The 22595-nt window shown below is 49.9% G+C and overlaps 1 protein-coding gene across 6 annotated transcripts in view; it reads right to left on the reverse strand.

Moving 5' to 3' along the window:
* GRM8 (glutamate metabotropic receptor 8) overlaps window positions 1-22595 on the reverse strand; it is a 120256-nt gene that overhangs the window by 96431 nt on the left and 1230 nt on the right. The gene's annotated exons all lie outside the window — the stretch shown is intronic.

Consider the following 22595-nt stretch of genomic DNA (forward strand, 5'->3'; position numbering starts at 1 on the left):
GCTATTTAAACAGCAAGGTCGATAATCCGGCGCTCATACGCATGGCATCAGTCAGAGTTGAACGGAAACGGAACGTCAATATAAATCTTGTAAAATGTTGCGACATGCTCAGCTTGCCGGGGTTATTCGACATTAATATCCCTGCAAGCGTGGCACATTATGGTTATGTTAATGGTGGCATTTCCCCCCAGTGTATTTCCATGCCGCTCTACGGATGCTTAATGTCAGAAGTTTCACGTGGCCCCGTTGTTTCTCGTCATTTTTTTTGCCACTCCACGCGTGTCAAGTCGACCCAGGGGCTCGAGGCGTGCCAGCGAAATGTAAATAGCGATGCAAATGTGTCAATGAATTGCGCTTACGGCCCCTTGTCAGTCCACTCTTGGGATGAAAGGGCTCACCGCGCACGCAAGTCACCACGCCGAAAGAGGGCCCAATCGGCCGACACCGTCTCAGAGAGCACTCGCCACTGATGTCAGCCGTGTACGGGAATGAATTCCGGTTGCCAGGGTCGTTGGCGGGGCACGCTAACCACCGTACACCTCCACTCCGCGCTGCAAATTAGTAAGACGAATATATTATCCCAAGACGGTGCGTATATATATATATTCTTAGATTGGTACCCAGCTACAAGTTTACGCTAAATTATTGCGGCGTGAGGGTCATTATTTATACGCTCTTTTTTCATGACCTATAAATCTTCAGCCTCTGGAATAAAAAAAAAATATATAAAAATGTATTGCTGCAGTCAACATGAATGTATTTATGAGTAGCCCGGGTGGGTTTATTTATTTATTTAGTTATCTGCGTCTGCTGCAGGCCGAAGCAGAGTGCTAAGATAGGGGGAGGGGTCGGGGGGGCGGGGTGCAGGGTGGCTTGCAGGTTGAGCTCCGAGGCCCACTACCGCGTGCCCATCGCCGCGCGCGTGTGTGTGTCGCGCGCGCGTGCGTGTCGCGCGCGCGTGCGTGTCGCGTGCGCGCGTGTCGTTGGCGCACCATCGGCCCCCTTCTCACGGGAATTAATTTATCGCCTCCGCTCGACGCACGCGCAGTGTAACTTGCACGGGCCTTCGAGATGCATTCATATTCAACGGTGACCCATCCCCTCCTCTTTCCGCGGCCCTGCATAGTTTTGTGAGCTGCAGGCTATCTCTGCAGCTTTGCATCTTGCACGGAGATCCTCCTGGCGAGGGTTTAAAGGCTGCGGCATGCACAACGGCGCATGACTGTGGGTTGTCCGTCCAACATTTGGTTCTGTGTTTTGATCTTTGGTTTATCGTTATTTCAGAATTTATATACATATATGCCGCTCGATGTAATATCAAAACTGGGATAACCCATTTGTCTCTTAATTATAATATTTCACTATGCAATAATAATAATGATAATGGGGAGGGATGGGCGGTTAATGTTTTGGTCTAGGGAATAAAGTTAGGGCTTGGGTTGGAGTTAAAATGTCAACTTAAACAATAAACATGTTTGTTAAATCTTACCAGGTAAGGCCCACTGAGCTATATAGCTCCTTTTCAGAAGCGATCTGGACACAATTGATAGCTCAGCGAAGTACCTTATCATGTGGCTATTTATACCAGGCAATTATCCTAAACGCATGTCGATTGTAAATGTGGAGGGAAAAACCGGAGCACCCGGAGAAAAATCCACGCGACGACGAGGAGTGAGAACATGCAAACTCCAAATATACAGCAGGCGTCAGGGTTGGGATCGAATGCACGACCTCCTGCATACCAAGAGAGGGAGTCAACATATCGCCACCGTGGCGCCACAACATCTGGAGATATTGGGAAAGGCTCATTATCCCACCCAGAATCGCGGAGCAGATGGCCTCTTTTCTATCGACCACTGCTCTGCTGTGTGAGGCTGGTAACAAACTCCCAGTGGCAGATCGTGGTTCCAGGCAACGATGTCGACCTCGGGGCTTCCCGATCTCCGGCGATAGCGTGCGGAGGGTGGAGTTTTTCAGAAACTGGAATGCGCTAGAAGGGGATTCGTCATGCGGGATTTTTGACATAGAGGCCTATAAACTCGCACAACGATTCATAGACCTCAACAGAGACCCATAGACTCGCTCGGAGATTCATAGACCTACATAGAGGCCCAAAATAACTCGCGTACAGTAGAGATGGGTAGACTCGAACGGTCCCACAGACTCCACATAGAGACCCAAAATTGAAACCGGGACATGCCGGCAGTGGCTTCATCGTTTGCCAATTACACCAGTTGACGGGCGCACGCATTGTTGGTATCATCATCATCATCACCACGACCACCACATATCGCATGTGGGTTTTAATGACCAATGAGTACACCTCCACGACGCATCATCATCCGAAACTGAAAAACACGAGGTGGACTTTATCGCCTGCCCAACACAGAGCAACAACCACCACCGTCAGGTCCTACCCATTTCTGGGAACCACTCGCGCCAAAGTGATCTATGCCATGCTAAGTGCTGCTTGCATGTAGGAGTAGTTACAGGTTGTGAACGTTGCCAGCTCTTGATTTTGCCTTGAGCGTCACACTCTTCCAACAATAACTGCACGTGCTTGAAATCATGAGTGGGTGTAATACAGTATTATGCGTCATTTGGATGTAAGTACCCTTCTAAATATGTAGAGGCAAACTTTGGTCGAACTAGGTTTGAGAATAACATGTCAAAAAAAAATGTTCCCCCACCCTCTACCAATTTTGGAGTGCCTACATTTGCAAGTTTTAGCCTTTTTTCAAAGTATCTGATTGTTAGAGGCAGAGTTTGCAGCAGTGAACGTTGGTGACTATCTTGTACTGATGAGGATGAAAGCAGTCTGTGGTTGTCTCTCTGCTGTTGCTGCTGTGAGTCGATCACATGGTGATCAACAACTGTTGATGTTTTTTCCCCCACAATGCACGAGTCGGAGTGCTTTTCGTGCACGTGTCTGTGTGTTGTTCAAAACTTGTGGTTTTCCGGACAGCGGATGGCTTTTTTTCCCTCTAATGATTGGGTTCCTTGTCATTTATAGATTTTAGTCATAAATCACGGTAGGCTCCATTATATTCGTGCCGAATTTCAGCTTTCCATCCCTTACAGAACATCATTAGAATTTGCATCAGTCACTCACGGATGTCTACATAAAGCGTCCGAGATACATCAGTGGCAGCGGCGGTAGACGGTGCACATTACCAGCATAGCTTCCATGACATAGCGACTCAGATTTCAGGATGCCCACTGCGGTGAGCGTAGCCGAGCCCTCCCGAGTTTCATGCGGCGAGCGTTGAGACGGTGAATCTGAATAAGGATGTGTGTAATGGCCAAATAAACACGCAGAGGATGGACCCTGTCCTTTCTGCTCCCCAAGTCAACCAGACAGGACAGGGGTGGAACTGTGGCGACCGGTCAGGTGGCGCCCTAATGTCGTGTCACACGCTCGTACCAAGGCTGTACGGCGTGGCTCCAACTCGCCTAATAAAATCGTTGCGCTAACGGCCTCGAAGCGACAACTCTGTCGGGGTACTTCATCTTCTTTGACACCGTCGTTGAAAACAAATCTCATGCTGGTTATCAAGGGGGGCCCGACTCGTAGCTTTCGCCACCAGGAGAAGGGGGGGCAGGTACCCCCTGACTGCCCGCACGCTCGTCATGCTACTGGGGTGTAGTTACCTCAAGCAGAGGGGGGGGGGGGGAGAGCTTTGACTTCGCTGCGAACGAAGTTGAACGTACACACCGGTGTTTCACTCCGTGTGTGTGTGTGGCATTTTTGTTTGCGTGCGACACCAATATCAATACGTCCCGTCACTTGCAAGAGGCCTTGGGACACGCGTGGGCAACGCTGGTGGACGACGCGGTGTTCACCCGGAAGAGGTGCTGCACGTCGAATCTCGTGACAAACTTCACAGGCGAGGGGTCCCGCGTCGAGCACGTTCGGCCCAATGACGTTCAGGAGTTAGTTGGCAAATGTGAAAGGTAAACAGAGAACCGCGATGAAACCCTCCACCCCAGCCCAACAGTGTACGAGGAGGCGATGCTGCAGAGTCTGGTGGTACATGTTGTTCACGTCGTTTATTGTGAAAATTCGGTCACAGTTCCTATGACCACTGACTGTTTCATTGCTTTTATGGCTTTATTTTGGTGATTTTCGAAATGTTTTTTGGTTTGGCCATGTTTGTTTGTTGTAGTACAGAGTTAGACTGATGGCCTTAATCTAAGTTGTCTTGTGGTTGTTGTTGTTGTTTGACTTGCATCCCACTAGGATATTTGCACAGGGTTGGTGTACGGTGATTTTTCTGCAATGTTTTGCTGTCTTTTCTTGGATTTTGTGTTTGCACATAGTCACTTTAAGATGTTTTTTTGTTCATGTTTTTTTGTTTGTTGCAGTTGCACCCGATTCAAGAGCTGAATGGCTCACAGGGCTATACCTAATAAATAAAATTTGAACTTTGATGCACACCCCGCACAGATAGATTCAAGAATACTCATTGCTGAGCTTGGCATTCCCTGGCCACCTCCCTCACAGTCCAAACCGATTCGAGTATTTTGGCTTCTATAATTTTCCACACGACGATAAGCGACTTCGTTGAGCAATCGTTTGTGGCCAGGTCGCTTCTGAAAAAGGAGCTGCTATGAAGCTCAGCGGGCTTAGTAAAATAAATAAAACATTTTATTTAGTTTTCTATATCTCCTGGTATTCCCAGGAAGTCTTCCATCCAAGTATCAACCAGGCTCAAAGCCTTATTTATCTTACAATATCTGACGAGCGCGGGCGCAACGTAGGGGAGTGGCAAGCGCCATCGTTAACACTTCGCTATGTAACACGATCTTTGTTCCTGGGTAATAAGTGTTATTTTCTAATTTCTAATGCCTCGAAAGTGTAGAGAATGGCTATTACTCCCCACAAACTTTGCTTTTGTGACCACTGGGGTTTTGCACACAGCCTTGATATACGGTGCTTTTTCTGGAAGACTTTGCTGTTTTTTCCTGGATTTTTCTGTTGCGCGTAGTCACTCTAAGATGTTTCTTGTTCATGTTTTTGTTTGTTGCGGTTGCACCCGATTCAAGAGCCGCATGTCTCACAGGGCTATACCTAATAAATGAACTGACCTGAACAGAATGTGAAGAAATGACACAAATGCACACCACGTTTTCTCATTTAAAATAGATAAATTTCAAAATATCACGGTCCTGGTCACAAAAGACAAGTTTGTGGGGAATAATAGCCATTTTCTGTACTTGTGAGGCATACGTAACTAGGAAATAACACTTATTACGCAGGAACACTTTTTTTTGTTACACAGTGAATGAACCACGTGGAGTCGCGGTCCATGCGCCTGTTGTAGCCGCGGTTCACTGACGGAGCAGCAGCAGCCTGGATTGATGCTCTGCCCCGAGCAGTGTTGATGCGTGGTGAGGGGGCAGGGGGCGAGGGGCTAGGTTTGTCCAGGCGATGGTAGCCCTATAGCTCTACTCACAATATCGCCTACTTTAAAGAGCTCCAATGTAAGGACATTCCAGATATTACATCGTGTCCCTCGCATTCAATCATTCGTGCGTGGGGAGCGGTGGTGCAGCGGTTAGCCGCACGCTGTGCTACGAACCCGGCGACCCGAGTTCAATTGTCACTCACGACCAACACCAGCGACAAGATCTAAACCGGTCCTGGGCATCCCCTCGGTCGGCTCAGCCTCAATTTAGTACCTGGTGCGGTGTGTAAACACTGGGGAGACAAAGGCGGTCGGGCGCGTTTCTGGCCACCCCACCGCATCGTTTGCCGTGTTGGCCGTCATGGGTGCCGCTAACAGTGCTTGCCCCCGACGGTCTGTTCAGGCTACACGAGGGATCTGTGCTTTTGAGAGAGCGAGACGACAGATAAGTAGATGTGAGAGGCTGCGTCTGACGCATGTATTTCACAACCCCCCCCCCCCCTCCTCCACCCTCGGACAATGGAAAGGGCGTTCATGAAAAAAAAACAATTCCTGAAATAATTACTGGCGCACTTGGTTGGCGTCGTCTGAAATCCCCACGTTTAAAACTGCAGGTAATAAACTGTGAAGTCACACACTCCACGGGAGCCTGGTTGGCGAAGGAGTGGGATGGGGAAGGGAGGGAGGGGAGGGTGAGTGGGTGGGTGGTTGAGCGGTGGTGGTGGAGAGACAGCAAAGCAATGTGCGCTGCAATGTCGTTTACAAGAAGAAGAATAAATATATCCTGCTACGTGACCGGACGAGGCTACAGAGGAACGGGGTTGGAGTAGCGCTCTTCATGCAATTTTAACGATTTCTGTCTGTCTAATAACAGCACCGAGAACAACAGCTGTGCTCAGTGTGGCCGGAACGCAGACGAGTCATTTGCTTGAGTTTGTTTTTGTTCGCCCCGGGGTATAGGGCCCATTCAGTTAAATATATCTTCTCTGCAAGGCAGGTGGACCCTCGTATGGGGCGTTGGGGTGCGGGGGTGTGTTAACGAGGATACAAACAAAGTGAGCCGTTGCGAAATGAAAATATCCCAGAACGACGCTCGCCGATTTGACGTGCGGTCGACCAGCGAATTCGGTGCAACAATCATCTGCGGGTTTCTCCATGGATTCCTCAGCATTCGCCCATCAATGTACTTGCCGCGGTTGCCCTCTGCAAAAACATCGCGGTGGTGCAACGTAGAGCAGAATCATCTCACAAGTAGTGACTAATCGCATATCTGCATTTCCCATAAATATGCTAAATTCCTCTTGATATGCAAATAATTTTGTCAAGGCGCCCTTCCCCCCTCCATCCCAGCTTAAATAGTCGCTCCAAGCCTGGAGTGTGTCATTCAGACTCTGTCTACTCGACAGACCTGCTCTCCACCCGAGGACGGCTGCTTGCATTGTGGCCAAAACGTCGTGAGAATTATTTAACGTTTATTTTTTTAATTTTATTATTTCCATTCTACGTGACTTTACCGAAAGAACCAAGAAGACAGAATCATCTGAGTTCGCCGGCGGGCCGCAGGAATCCACAAGCAGAACCGTCCCCTCGAGAACGGCGAATCGGGGCAGTCGCCCCGGGCCCCCTCCACGCAGCTGCGGAAAAGCCGCCTGCCGCCGGGCGCTGTCCAGCCAACAAGCTGCATATGTCCATCTTCTTGGTTCTTTCGGTAAAGTCACGTAGAAGGAAAATAATAAAATATTAAAAATAACACTTAATATTTTTTAAAATATTTTTTTATTATTATTTTCCTTCTACGTGACTTTACCGAAAGAACCAAGAAGATGAATCCCTGCAGTCACGAAAGCTTTAAATCGAAAGCTGCATATGCTTCGTTTAAAATACCAGACCGTTTGAAAACCACCAAAAGTCTCTCTTGCAAGGGGAGAAGTGCGTTGTGTAAGCGGTAGATGTGTAACAGCCCTGCAATTGCTTGCTTACGCCACTGCTGGGCTCGTGGAACGGCCTATACCAGTGGTGTTCACTCATTTTCAGAGGGACGGGGGGGCACTTTCGCCGATAAGACATCATCAGTGTGAGAGTCGCCACACCTTTTTAAAACATTGGGTTTAACAGCATTTCACAGGATAAGCCACTCTAGATTTGTATTTGTGACCATCGGACATAACCTGGTCAAATAAAACATAGTTTATGTGCGCTTATGATGGGGGCGTTTTCACATTTGTGTATTGTCAGGGACCGCATGTCAAGGCCACCATGGGCTGCCAGTGGCCCGCGAGCCTGCCAATGAAGAACACTGGCCCACACACCAAAGAGCCGCCACTCTCAGAGGGCACTTGTGGCCTACTCTTCCACTCTGACTAAAACGTCTTAGAAGAGGTGGGAGCACTGTCGCTTTTTTTTCCCGTGTATTTAACTGGCGTCAATATATGAAACTAGCGGAAGGAAATCGCACAACGGGAACATGAGATGTAAGGTCTGATTGTAACGTGACGGCGAGGAGTTTGTGCTCGGCCGGAATTGACCCTGGGTCAATCAATGAATTCCCGTTGCCCCGGTGCAATTGTACCATCCGTCACAGCCCATGTCTGTCCGGCCTGCGGGGTGCCTCCCCCGGCGCAGCTGCACCTCCTGCACACTCGATGGCTACACGTACCAGCGGCGGATGGGCCCCACTAATGACCGGGCCAGGGGGCTGCGAATGGAGTCGCGACGGAGGCCACAGAGCGCAACACGGGCGGGTCGAGATCTCCCGCGTCATCGATCTCCACCCCTCCCCCCTTCGCCCCCCCCATATCCCCATCGCATCGGCGTCACCCCCCGCGGTGTGTTTTCAACGCCATCATCTCGCAAATCAAATAATTAATGTGGCGTGAAGTCGGCACGTCTCACGACCGCCCATCCCGGCTCTCTGCCGCGGCAGACGAGCGCTCCGGATATTGAAATCCTCCAGAGCAACCCGCGTCTCGTGCGCCCTGCCTGCGACCACACGGCCAGCAACAAACAGCGCGTCGTCCCGCGAGACGACTGAGCGGAGGGATGTTTGCCAGGGTTGCGATTTCCGCACCAATTTCCGCAAACATGCTGTTTTCGACCGCATTTTGCGGTAGTTTCTGTGACCCTCTTCCGCACAAATTTCCGCAATTTGCGGTGATTCCTGTGAAGACTTCCGCAAATCGTGACTTCGATTCCCGCCTTTCTCGGTGCCGTACTCGCGCGGTTGGCGCACATATCTTGCGTATGCCCATTTGGCTCTGCTGACTTCTGGAAAAAACGATATGTATATATGAACTATGGATTCCTGCATTCAGACAGCGTTGTTGGTGCGCACGAACTGTGAAAAAATCAATGAGAGCCGCGAGCTCTTGTGCGTCGAAGTACTTGTCGATGCCGTCGATGAAGCACACTTGCCACAAGTACACGACGCCGCCGTTGACATGTTTGTCGCCGATAGGAATACCTACGGTTGCATCTTTCCGGATCGACGCAACCCCCGGCGCTGTGCTCAGGCCCTTTTGCCCAGCCCCATGATGTCTCCTAGCGTCTGCCATTCGGAGCCCTCGCAGTACTCGTAGCGACAAAGGAAAAACAAAAAACTGTAGCATTTTCTTTATTCATATTCTGTCGATATGCAAAACTATTCATCGTCGCTCAGATTGCAGCGCGTTGGGAAATCCACTGGTAATTTTGGCCAAGCGCTCAGATACCCACGCTGTTTTCGATACGCTCAGATACACACGCGTTTCCGCTCAGGTAATATCCTCGTCCAGCGTACGCTCATTTGCCTCTGTCGTAGCTACTTTATACCTCCTGCGAATATATACACTTTACTGCTAACGATTAAAACTTTGGCGCACAGGTCGGTCGGCTGTGAGAGTGCTTTCTCTCTGCAAAACAACATCAAGCCCGAGGAGTGGTTGCTCCTCTCGTGCAAGCAGTTGAACGCGCTTATAGTTTGCGCCCGCGACAAGCCAAAACTCAGCATCTTTCACGCCGAAGACGACATGAAGCGCTGGAAGAATGCGAAGAAGTGAAAGTACATGTGCTCGTAATCACGGCTCCGCATTTGAATAAAGTATGTGGTTCTTGTGCGGAAATGCGGAAATCATATATTCATTCCAATCAGTAACTCAAAGCCCTACATGATGCTGGGCCTTGCATGTATCCTTTCCAATAGAACGCATTAACGTGTTGTTAAAAGCGCGCGGTCATAGGAGTAGTCTTTCCACCGTTTGCGGTTGACTTTAGCAAAAATGCGGGAAAATTTGAACCCTCCTTCCGCATTTTCCATGCGGAAATCGCAACCCTGATGTTTGCGTGCCGGTTAAATGAGCAGCAGCGTTGCTTGTGATGCGCAAAATAATCCAGGGATGCCTCCTACGCCGGGCGAGAATGCCAACGTTGTTTAATTTTTTTTTTTTATATATACAAAATGCCACGCTCTCTTCGGTCAATTCGGCCTTCAATGACCACCCGCCCAGGTGCAGAGCGAGCATCGGTGAACGGGAAGACAAAGGCGGTTGGACGTGGTGGTGGTGGTGTTGGTGGTGGTGACCTCACCACGCTGTCGTGCCCGCGTTGTTGATAAATGCTCGCTCAAGATGCTGCCCCCCACCCCTCTCTGCGCTCTGAGTGCTGGGCTAAATGGCGGAGGATGTTTGTGTGCTTTTGTTGTTGTTGTGTGTGTGCAATCGTGCTTCCCATGCGCAAACCAAACCTGATTATCTCAGCCGAGCAACCGACTTGCAAGAAACACGGCGCGCCTAGGGGTTTAATGGGATACCCCCCCACCCACCCCGCCCTCCTCCCACCCACCCACCCCGACAATTCCCGTCCACAAACTGCGGGCTCGTTTGGCGACCTTGAAGTTCCAGGCGAGCAGCAGAGATGAGACCGTCTAATGTATTGAACCACGGGGTCTCTGCGGATCGATCCCTATAGGCTCGCGCGGTGCTGTTGTTGTGTGCGCAAGCTTCGCTCGCTTACAACCGCCTTATTAGCGACTGTCCCGTGGCAGTCCAGTCACGTTTGTACACACACGCACACGCATACAAAAGACAGAGATCCACCGTATCGCCTGCACAGACTGTTGGGGCGGCAAGTGCTGTTAGCCAGCACCTATGAAGATCGGTACGGCACACGAGGGTGGCCAGCAACAGCCCCGGCCGCCTTTGTCTCCCAAGTGACGATGTTTGCGCATTGCACCGAGTACTCGTTTGAGACAGAGTCGTCCTCGGGCAGGCCTAGGACCGGTTCAAGATAATCGTCACCGGTGCTGGAGAATCGAACTGCGGTCGCTGAGATTGGAACGCAGTGCCCCGACCACCGTGCTGCCGCTACCCGCATCGCCAGGGGCACGCAGCTTCACCCGGTCTGAGACGCTACCGCTCACCACACAACGAAGACAAAGATCCCCCCGTATAGCCTTCGCAGACTTGAGGGGCAAGTGCTTTCGATCACCATCATCAGCAATTGTCATTCCCGCTGCTGGTACGAAGGCATCCCCAATCAGCTTTCATCCGCTGCGATTCTGCACTTGAGCTGATTTTCATTGCTCCATCTCCACCGGTGGGGAGCTCTGTCGAAAATGTCCCATCCCTTCCTGTTAGTGAGCACCCGTGTAAGAGTCGGCGTCACCAACACCAAGCCACCTTTGCCACCCCGGTGGTGATGTTTCACACACTGCACCTGGCACTCGACCGACCGAGGGTGAGACCCGGGAATGGTTCAGTTATTACTCGCCGCTCATGTTAGCCTGGGCCAGAGATCGAACTCAGGTTCACCAAGTTCACAGGGGAGTGCGCTAACCATTACGCCACCAGTCACGAGTACAGGCTAGTGAGATTCGCTACCTCTGTAACATCTGTTTACGTAGTGGTGGCGGTCACCAAGCCAAAGGGTTCATCTGCACGTGTGGTATGTGGGTTATGAAGCCGGCACGTAATTAACTGCCCGTTCGATTGGCTATGCGACGGGCGTCATTATTATCTTTAATGTCTACCGTACAGCGGTGGCGGCACTGTGTTAATTACTCACATTTCATGTCACGTGGCGGTTAGTTGCAGCAGGGAATCGAACCGTCACCCCGGTGGCTCACAAGGGGGCTATTTATTAGACAAGGCCCGCTATGGCAGGCATGCTCTCTACGATCAGCCAAACCTAATCGAATGTGTCACAGACATCGAATGTGTCACACACATCGGAGGCGGACACGCGGTCCCACAGACAAATGCGCGCACACACAAACATAACCACTAATACACTCAATCAGTCGATAGCAACGGTGCACACACAATTATGTTGTATCCGTTGTGAGTATTTGGACGACATCCTTTCGAGGTGCTGAGCGTCGGAAATTGATTACCATTGGCACTGAGAGCGCCAGGAATGACCGGTTTCCCCAGTGGTACTGCGCGGACATGCACTGTATGTGAAGCGAATGCGTCGACACACACATGTTTCTATTCACGGTTGGATGAAGTCTTCCTTAAAATCCGAGGACGTGTAACTAGATCGGCCCTCGTGCGCCTAATCTCGGAAGCTAAGCGGGGTTGAGCCTGGATAGTCGTTGGATGGACGATCGCCATGCATGCCACGTGTTATAGGCTGACAACTGCGGGGCTGCTTCGTGGACAGCAGATGGCAATGCAGACAATGCCGTTGTTGTCCTGTACTTCTATGCTCCCACAGCTATGCTCCCTGTCCTGTAGCAACCCGCACTGGCTAGCGTGGCGAAAATGACCAAACGTTCCGATGCAGGACCCTCAATAACAAATAGCAATGAATACCAACATTACCCAGAATGTGTCAGATACCGTAAGATCGTGGAAGCGAGCAAGGTTGAGGCTGGATAGCGCTTGTGTAGGTGATCACCATGCACACGAGCAGGTTGTCAAATCGGGCCGTGTGGCTACGTGGTGAGCAGGTCCATCATCGCAACATCCAACTCGCACTTCCGCGCCGATGATTTTTAACTTTTCCCAAACCTGCACTGAACCAGCAGCGTGGTGAAGTATGCTGAAATAAACCCCCGCACGGCGTGGGGAGAAACAACATCTACTGCATTTGCGTTCGCCGCTGGCTCCGCTGACACGTGGACTTATTACAAGGGCCGAGAGATTCATAACCCTCTTCGCTTAACGTCAATGTAGACCGCGTCGTACGGTTTATAGGACGCACTAGCAAAGCAAGACGCGCCCAAAGTAACACGTGGTTCGATGTCAGAAAGTTGTACAAATCTGATCTTGCGCTCATCGGCTGACAAGACGAACATCCTTCGTGTGCTTCAACTGCAATGGAAACAAGCGCGTCTTATGATGCGTAGAATCCGCTAACGTTGTTATTATTGTTGTTTCGATTTAAAGCTTTCGTGACTGCAGGGATTCATCTTCTTGGTTCTTTCGGTAAAGTAACGTAGAAGGGAAATAATAAAATAATACAAATAAAACATAATAAAATAAAATTCTCACGACGTTTCGGCCACAACGCAAGCAGCCGTCCTCAGGTGAAGAACAGGTCTGTCAGAAAGACAGCGTTTGAATGAACACCACCAAGCATAACTCTGATAATGTATGCACAGGACAGTGCATACATTATCAGAGTTAGGTTTTTTGTTTGCCATATGACTGCAGGTATTGTGGTTTATGCAAACATGACTCCTTGTAAAAAATAAGTGTCAGTTTTGTTGCCAGATAAAAGGGTAAAAAAAACAATTATCATATTTTTTACTGGCAAATGAGGTTCCAATGGTGAAGATTATTACTGTTGTTATTGTTGTTATTGTTTGTGTTACTCTCCGATCTTCGCCTCCCCTCGCCTTGGCGCCCTCTTCCACAAATTATCCACATCGCGAGTCGATTTTTCTGGAAGCTGTATACAAAAAGACAAAGATCCCCAGTATAGCTTCCATCGACTGGTGGGGCAAGTGCTTGTTTGCGAGTTCCTATGAAAGCCGCCACGGTGCAAGGAGGAGTTAGGTGGTATAGCAACCACCACGCCCGGCCGTCTTTATCTCCCCAGTGCTTGTGTTTACACACAGCACCAGATGATCCTTTAAGGCTTGAGTCGATATGGGGGAGGCACGCAAGATCGGGTTCGGATATTCGCCACTGATGTTGGTCGTGAGCGGGGATCGAACTTAGGTCGCCGGATTCATAGCGCAGTGCACGAGCTGCAACGTAAGAGTTACAGATCTGTTAGTGAATGGAGTCCACTAGCGGATGTTGGTGGAGGCTTGGGGAGGCCTTCAACCAGCAGTGAATTGATCAAGACTGCTGATGATGATGATGAACTAGGGGGATGTTCTTTCCAGCATGCTGCGCACCATTGCCGATTGTCACGGCTCCATTCCAGAGCAGATTATGGACCTGCATGGGCATTCGTGCGATTTAGATGCAAAAAAGAAAAATTAACTCCGCTTTATAAATTAAACCGTCTCCCTCTCCGTGTCACCAGAAAGGCATGCAGTCAACAGCATAGTCAGCAAATATGTCAGTCTATTGGCCTTACAAACGTGCGTTAACCAAGCAGCGTTTGTTTAAATACGCACAATCTGCAGCTGCCGGCTTCATCGGTCTGGGCCCTCATCAGCAGTGTCAGACACGCTAAATGAATAATAAACTCGCGTTTTTGTCGCGCAGTACGCTGGTTTGTGTGTAGCTATGTTGAATTTATTATGTAGCCAGCCACGCTAATTGGAGGTGCGGGGGAAGGACAACAAACTAACACGCACAACAAAAGCAGTACTAAAGATTTTTTTAAAAATCTAGATGTAAAAGTTTAAAGCAAGCAGACGTACAGCTCTGTTTGTCTCTTCACTGCTGGAGGAGGAGCTCCCCACACTATGCTGGCCGTGGACGTTATTTGACCATACTTCACCACCCTGGTGTTTCGCAAGTTGGCGAAGCGTGGGGAGCTACAGACGCACAGTACAATAATGGATTTTCCGGTCACAGGCCGTTTACGACTAAAGCCGTCTGTACACCGTGCTCATCCAACCAAGCACTATCCAGGCTCAAAACCTGCTTAGCTTCCGAGATCTGACACGAGAGGGAGCACATGCCGTGTGATTTGGTCATTGGCCGGCTGCTTGTCGACCATCGTTATTCTTGGTAAGTGCCCTCCCTCGACGCGAACACGTGTTGTTCATTGTCTTCTCTCATCATGTCTCCCCAGAGTTTAATACGTCTTTCCTTTCAACTACAGGCGTACCCCGGATGTACGTTAACTCCATTTACGACAACTCGTTATTACGTTGGTCGTGAATTAACATTTTATGTACTTTTTTTTGGGTGGAATTTTTTCCCGAAATACCCGCAGTAAATGCACGTTACTTCGTTTGTTAAACGGTCTCCAGGCCGGGTCTCTTAGCATCACCACTTACAGCAAGACGGGGGTAGTCTTGTTGTGAAATAATATCAATGTGAGATATTAGCTGCATTTTCTGAATACGGTGCAAGCCTTGTATTAATACCAAAACAAACAGAAACGTGACAGCGGGTGGTGTTCCAACCGCTGGACGCGGCTTGTCGATAGCCATTTGGGGCAATTACCATCGTGTGTCCGCCTCGAGTGCGCCGTTTGTTTTGATTGATTGTATTTTGTTAGTACGCGTCACATCCCACCGAGGCTCATTATCGCGCTTGGCAATGCACGGAATTTTCACACCTGCAAATTATGTGGGGAGAGAGGCGCGGTTGCTCGTTTTTTTATAGCGCAATCATCGGGTGGGGGATTTGTCACGTGTTAGAATCTCGGTGGCTACGAGATGTTAACTACCTCGCCTGGTGTACAGGAGGTCGTGGGTTCGTTCCCGAACCGTTTGGAGTTTACATGTTTCATGTTTGGAGTTTACATGTTACATGTTTCTCTCTCTCCGTGGACACGTGGCTTTTTCGCAGAGTCCTCTGGGTTTTTCCTCCACATTTTAAAACATGGGTTTAGATTACTTGGCTGCTGTAACATTTGCACGTGACTTGCCACTTCATTGAGCAATCATTTGTGGCCCTGTCGCTTCTGAAATAAGAGCTATAGAGCTCAGTGGGCCTTACCTGGTAAAATTTAAAGAGTTCATAGTTTATATTTAAAAAAAATATAGTTATAATATTTATACTGGAGCTATAAAGCACTTTTTCACAGATGTCCAGTAGGGGCAGGTCATAACGTTATAATTTGAGCCATCGGCCCGTAAATACGGCGCGCTGCGACCCGTCATGGTATTCCCATGGTGCTCTAAAAGGGGGGAGTCATTTATTGTGTCCGTTACAATTCGCTTCATTCGCTTCAAAAAAGTGCCACAAAATTGCTCCGAATGCTGAACAGGTGTGCACTGGGTTGGTGCGTGGGTGGGTAGTCTAGCAGAGAACACGGGCTGCGAAGAGTGGCCAGGAGGTGCGAAGTAGAGCAATGGATTCTTGTGAATCTGTCCGTGCGGTGATTTCAGAGTTACCCCCTCGTGCGTGCGTCTCGGTCTACTCTGGTTTCCTCCCACACGGTGCCACTGATTAAAAGAGCCTTGGTCACACATCGCAAAGTGAGGCTCTCCTGGAAAAATGAGTCTTTGAGACCCATTTGATATCACTCGCCACGGGTGTAACGATGCATCGACTAATCGATTAATCGCGAATTCTCATGAGCTCAACAGCACGTGTGTAGGAATATATGGCCAGAGTTAGGGTGAACATTACATAGGGTTAACATTAACGAGCATTAACTAATGGTATCGCCAGACCTGCGATTTCCAAGTCGCGTCCGCAGCGCTGTCTGCTAATCACTGCGCCACCGCCCCCCACCCCACCACCCCCCACCGCACCACCCCCCTCCACGAACAATACAGGCCACAATTGTAAAGACGCCGCTAAATGAATCTGTCCCTCGGGATTCGATTCAGGATTATGGTCACGAAATAGACTTATTCAGCACTACTGTTAACGGGATGACGGCGGTGGTTTAATAGGATCGTGCGCGTGCATGCAGGGAGCAGTTCAAAACAAACAGCTCCTGCAGGTAACGCATTAGTTACTGGTGTCTCGTACGAGTGGTTAAAGACTGAGAGGGGGGCGTTTACTTGAAAGTTATGGTCAGGAGATAATTTTATGGCACTATACTATTTAAAACTATTTTTATTATTTCGCCAGGTAAGACCCATTGAGCTATATCGATATTTTCAGAAGTGACCTGGCCGCAAATGATAGCTCAAAAAAGTGGCTTATAGTGTGGGAATATATAGCAGCCAAATACTCTGAACGCGTGATGTTGATTCTAAATATGCAATAACAGAACGGGGAAAAATCCACGCGACCACGGGGAGAGAGACACGCAAACGCCAATATACAATCGTCAGGGTTGGGATCGAACCCACGACCTCCTGTATACCAGGCGATGCAATTAACATCGCTAACCGCGGCGCCCCAACTCGGCTGACGTCACGAACGTGCTGCGCTGGTAGGGACAGAGGCAGTGTGGTTGCAGCTGGATCTTGACCGTGACTTTAACGTCTTTTATCATCAAAGAAGCTTCAAACTTGCATGAGACGGCGGCCGTTGGTGTGCGCAGTGTCGACGAAGACATGTTTTTACTTCATGGGTTAACATGTTGCGTGAGCAAAGCAGGCGTTCTCCCCCTACCTTACAAAATGTATGCTCAGGGTGCCTGCGCATATAAATCAGTGCTGCTATGAATGAATGAACCCTCTGCTTGGATGGATGAAGGCCCCGGTTCGTGGCCATTATTTGCCATGCTTCACGCGCTGTTCAGTACGGTGAGTGGTAAAAACGGGAAGCGTAGAAGTACAGCACAACAATGTGTGTGATTGTGTGGGGGGAAGGGGGGGGTGGTGATGCCTTTGCCAGTCTCAAAAAAAAATCCTGCTTAGCTTCCTAGATCTGGCCACGAAATCTGTGTCATTGCCGGCGATTGGATCCACGGTGTGGGTGGGGAAGGGGTGGATCTCGAGACGTCCCTCGAGGAGGAGGCGGGGATGGGTGCAATCTACCAGAGTTACAAGCTTTTTTTTTCAGAGCCCTACATTATTAATAATAAACAACACATTCAATGTTGGTAGGTGTATTGTCCCTTGTAAATATCAATAAAATATCAAGCTTCGGTGTCTCAAGGGTGGAATGGGGGGAGGGGGGTAGCTTACACAAGCTTCACACTTCTTCCTGGATCAACCACTGATATCGTCACGCGTGTATTTTTAGGCGATTGCATGGTAATGCTTGTGGGTGTAGCGTGATGCTTGCAAGGGTCATGCTTATTCGTATGCAACTGAATTCCACGGGGACCGCGTTCGTTTAACGCGCAATTGAATTACAACAGGGCTGCTGTGTTCGCTTGAAATCCGACTGCGGGACCGGCGTCACTGATACGAAGTCGTCTGCTATGTTCGGTCTGGTTATGGAGTAGCGGGCCCCTCACCCTTCACCGCCATGGCGATTCTATTCAGTGTTGTGGAATGCGATGAAGGAATCGAACAACAACAAAACCGAACGGGTCTCGTAGCAGTACTCCATGCAGTTATTTGTGTGTACCGTACAATGCATTGTAAGGCGATAGACATCGCGTATTAGCACGCGATTCAACGCCTGTATCGTGATCCGATGCAATCTGCATTAATCGATGCATTTACTTAGTGGCTGGTGATACCTGAACCCGAGTGAGTGGTGATGCCTGAACCCGAGTGGCTGGTGATACCTGAACCCGAGTGGCTGGTGATACCTGAACCCGAGTGGCTGGTGATACCTGAACCGGTTTCATACCCACCGCCCATCCACCATGCCCGACCAACTCGCCAACCCACACCAAAGAGAAGTCCCGGTCTACATGTACTATACAGTGCAATACTTTCATATTTATACGGCGTCATTGGTGCTGATAGCATCCCATAACTCTGCACATTAATTTCATGTATATACACGGGCCAAATCCCATATGCAGCCACGACTAACCAAAGGAAACCCCTACTACCAAGAACAATCACAAATAAGTAAACAAATAAAGACATGTAAGAAAAACACAAGAAAGCACAAACAGCCGGGAGGTGGACGGTGACGCATGCACTGTGGAGGCAGCAGAGAAGGTTGGTGGATCACACACAGATGGTGTCGTAAAACTCCTTTTCCCGTGGAAGTCACGAAGCTGCCCGTACCCTGGCTCGCCAGGAGAAGGCGGTAGAGCAAAGTGCGGCCTAATCTCCGTTGGGCTCATCCGTAAGGGATAGAGGGTTACCCCCTCGCACGCGCGGGGGTTTCGGCCGGGCGCTCCGCTTTCCTCTACATATGTAAACACTCACCAATCGGCCGCAAACACCTCAACACACACAGCCTCCCGTATTTGCGGATTGCGCAGCTGCGTAAACGATGCAGTTGCCTAAATGAAGACACTGTATAACTAAACACGCAGGGCGCATGCAAGTCGAGTCCAATCTCGCAACGTTGCTTAATTTGGAGCGCGCAATCGGATTCCGAGTGCACCGTAAGCTGGCTTGCGTGTGCAATATCCATCACCTTCCACAACCACGGCGGCCGTCAGTCCGTTCGACACGGCTGCGTCATCGCGCCTGCCGAGGCTGATTCAGCGCGCGCTGAAGCTGGACAGCGCCCCGTTTGTTGGTTTTGTTGTTTGAATGTGGCAATAGAATCACACGGGGCCACGGCGTCAATGCGCCGGTGTCACACCACTCCGTGGACGCGCTCGGCAAGCGTGAGCGAGCGTGCGGCACGACTGCCGCTGCTCACACGGCCGCCGCATACGGCTGCTCGGAAATATGCGCGGCCCCCTTTGCATGGCCTCGACATCGCTTCCACGAACGGGCAAACAACATTGGCGTCAGCTTAGTGCAATCGCACTGCTGTACTGCCTGCAAGGGGCGCTATGGTTGGCGAGATGTTAACTACCTCGCCTGGTTTACAGGATGTCGTGGGTTCGATTTCGACCCTGGAGTTTGCATGTTCTCTCCCCGTGGTCGTGTGGACTTTTTTCCGGGTTTTCCCTCCACGGTTAGAATCAAACTTGCGTTGAGAGTATTTGGCTGATATAAATGTACACACGATGAGCCACTTCATTGGGCTATCATTTGTGGATAGGTCGCTTCTGAAAAAAACAGCTCTATAGCTCAGTGGCCCTTGCTTGGTATGAAAAAAAAACCTGTTAAGTTTCGTTTTCAGTTTCAAGGGACCCGTCGTGTCACGGTGGAGGCAGAAGGATCTTGGCTGTAGGATTGTACAGGTGTGTGGGGGGGTACTCTATTGTGTCCCCTGTACCAAGATCCACGAAGGACAACTCTGTTATGAGATAGTAAATAGTACACTGATGTTATTTAGGTAGCCCGCAAAGCATCGCTCATCCTATGTAGGCTTTGGTTTAAGCCTCTCCATATTAGTAGCAGACGGAGATATTTGAACCGGAAATTAAAGCTCGTTGAGATCACTTTCTCCTATGGAAAGGAGACCTGATTAAATAATAATGATCAATAATGAAGGTAATAAATAAACTAGTCGTCGTTGACTGGGGCATTTGAGCCAAGTCACGACATGCATCTGCACCACTATATTCCGGTCTGAATGATGCGCTCCATTCACACGTGGGAGATGCACCACCAATATGTCCCGAGAACAGTTATGTGGCCGCATCACCCGTGATGCTCCCGATATCGCCTGAAGCTCGGAAGATGAGCAGAGATGAGCTTGCATAATTGCCTCGATGAGCGTCCCCCATGCACACCAGGTTGCTATAGGCTTGCTTAGTGGGCAACAGAGGGCAATGAAGAAACGTCTCCTGTTGTACTGCACGTCTATTGCTCCCACGTCCCTGCTGCCCGTTCTCACCGGCCCTCGCTCACCTCCACGACCTGCACGCGTGGGCAGGTCCCATCGTTGAGCAGTGGATTGACGAAATTAAAATCTGGACAGAGACTGTGAAGGGCCTCCCCTATGTTGGCTCACCCTTAAGTGAGTATCCGGCGCGGTGTGTGAACATCGCCACTAGGGAGACAAAGGCGGATGGGCGTGGTGCTGGCCACCCACTTTCTAATGTGTCGTGTTACGCTTTTACAGCGCTCGCGAACGGCACTTGCCCCAGCAGTCTGGTAAAGGCTATACGGGTGGGGGGGGGGGTCTTTGCTACACAAACCCACATGTGGTTTTATGATTGTGCGGCTGATTGAAATCGTCACTATATCATTCCTTTACGAGACGGCCGCTACCTGGAACTCGCCCTGAACCCTGCCTATGCCACTGACGGTGCACGTTGAAAGGGAGCAGCAGAGAAAGGCGTGAGCTCAACAGACTGTAACTTGGGTTTTGGTGGACTGTCGACTCCGAGAGGAGCTGTGGGTGGCGTGCAGGACCTCGCCAGGGCTATCGACTGGGCCATGTCACTGTCATCATGTGCCCGATACTGCACGAGAGTGCACTGTGGTGGCGTCACACAACTAGAAGGCTTTAACACGGCTACAGCACACGATACGTGGGACGATCATATTATTTGGGTCTTTCGGTAAAGTCAAGTGACTTTACCGAAAGACTCAAATCACGAAAGCTTGAAGTCACGTGGAATGTTGCTGTTCGTATGTACACGCACGCCCGTAATTGAGCCGTGCATATTGGATGTCATAGAATGCGCATGCACGGACGCATCACAGAACAACACGGTTAGTGTGTGCACAGCGGAGGTGCGTGCTCACAAGCACCACGCAACGTCTTACCCTCCATTAATGCGACGACGCACGTTTTTCTTTTTAAAATTAAGCATTGCCCAACGGCCAACTCGCCCCGAATGCGTCCGATCTCGCCAGATCTCGGAAGCTAAGCAGGCCTTGAGCCTGGTTAGTACCGTGGATGGGAGACTGGCTGTGTTGTGGGTAACTGACGTGCGCGTTTTGATGGCTGGGGGTGAAATGTGGTCAGCAAATGGCAGCACATTCGTGGATTATTGAATCCATCCGTGCGGAAGCTTGGCGCACAGATACCTATGTTTGAATTCGTGTACTTCCAATTTCCTGCTAATTGCTAAAACGCTCGCGCATGTAACTTGCCAAAACACCCCCTTGCAGGACCCTCCTGAAGCAGGTCTTGAGACTGGGTGAGGCGATCTTGGGTATATAAAGAACATGGATATGAATGTATTATTATTTGAGGCTGTAGATACAAAATAAACATCCCTGCTCTATAAAAGCAATATCCGGAGATGAAGCCACCCGTTTGTTGTTGTTCAAATGTAACACCGAGTCCAGGGGCTCCTTGAGCCGCACCGATGTACCCTGAGACGCGATGGAAATCGATGGTTTACGCGTGTGCCTGATTGCCCACAGCCTGGCAACAAACCCCCTCGTGTAAACGGCTCGGGATGGCCGAAGCTTTGTGTTCCATCAAACGCCTCTGAACGCGCCGACGCCGCAGCCATCTCTGCAGTTTCCGTCCGAGCACGTGGAGACGGCGGAGACTGAATAAAATTGCGTGCGACCGCGCAGTTTCTGCCGAGCGGTCATCCCCGGCGTCTGGGCTCTTGTTGGGTGGAGATGCTGGCGAGGAAACTGCGCCGTGGCCAGGCGACAACGCGTCCTCCCCTCTCGTGATTTCCTGATTGATCGATCGATGCGCTTTATTGGGTCAGGCGAGAGACTCCATTGAGATTCATTATCGCTCTTGCAACGAAGAGCGGTGACCCGTGGCTAGGGTTAGAGGTATGCTTTGATTTTTTATATTTTATTTTATTTCGGGTGAACTGAAAATTTGCGATTTTGGGAAGTGTTACCACTGTCTGGACAGTTGGATCGATCTGACGATCGATGGCGTCGATGGGACTTTAACGTGCCTTGTGCACTTTTGGTAATTCCTCGCAGAAATTTGCGTGGTGGTAGTGGGTGGTTGGATGGAATCGAACCATGCTGTCCGTGCTAAGTGGCTCAGGAGAGCGAGCGAGATGGAGCGCTGACTGTGAGAGTTACCCCTTGAATGTAAATGGTTTCACTGCGTGGACATTTTTTTCGGTTATAAATTGCCTTCTCGACTCCGTAGATTCATGTCGTACAGCTGTATAGCTGGAGTCTGCCTGATTGAGAGTTCTCCTCCCAGCTATAATCTTGTGCGACGCTCTCAAAATGCAGCCACATTACCTGTAATGATTCAGGTTATATAGGGATACGCCAACGTTCCAGTGAGGCTATAGACTACGCCAACATTCATATAG

Source organism: Lethenteron reissneri, chromosome 30 (genome assembly GCF_015708825.2).
Source record: "Lethenteron reissneri isolate LAM-NWPU_2019-01 chromosome 30, ASM1570882v1, whole genome shotgun sequence".
NCBI lineage: Eukaryota > Metazoa > Chordata > Hyperoartia > Petromyzontiformes > Petromyzontidae > Lethenteron > Lethenteron reissneri.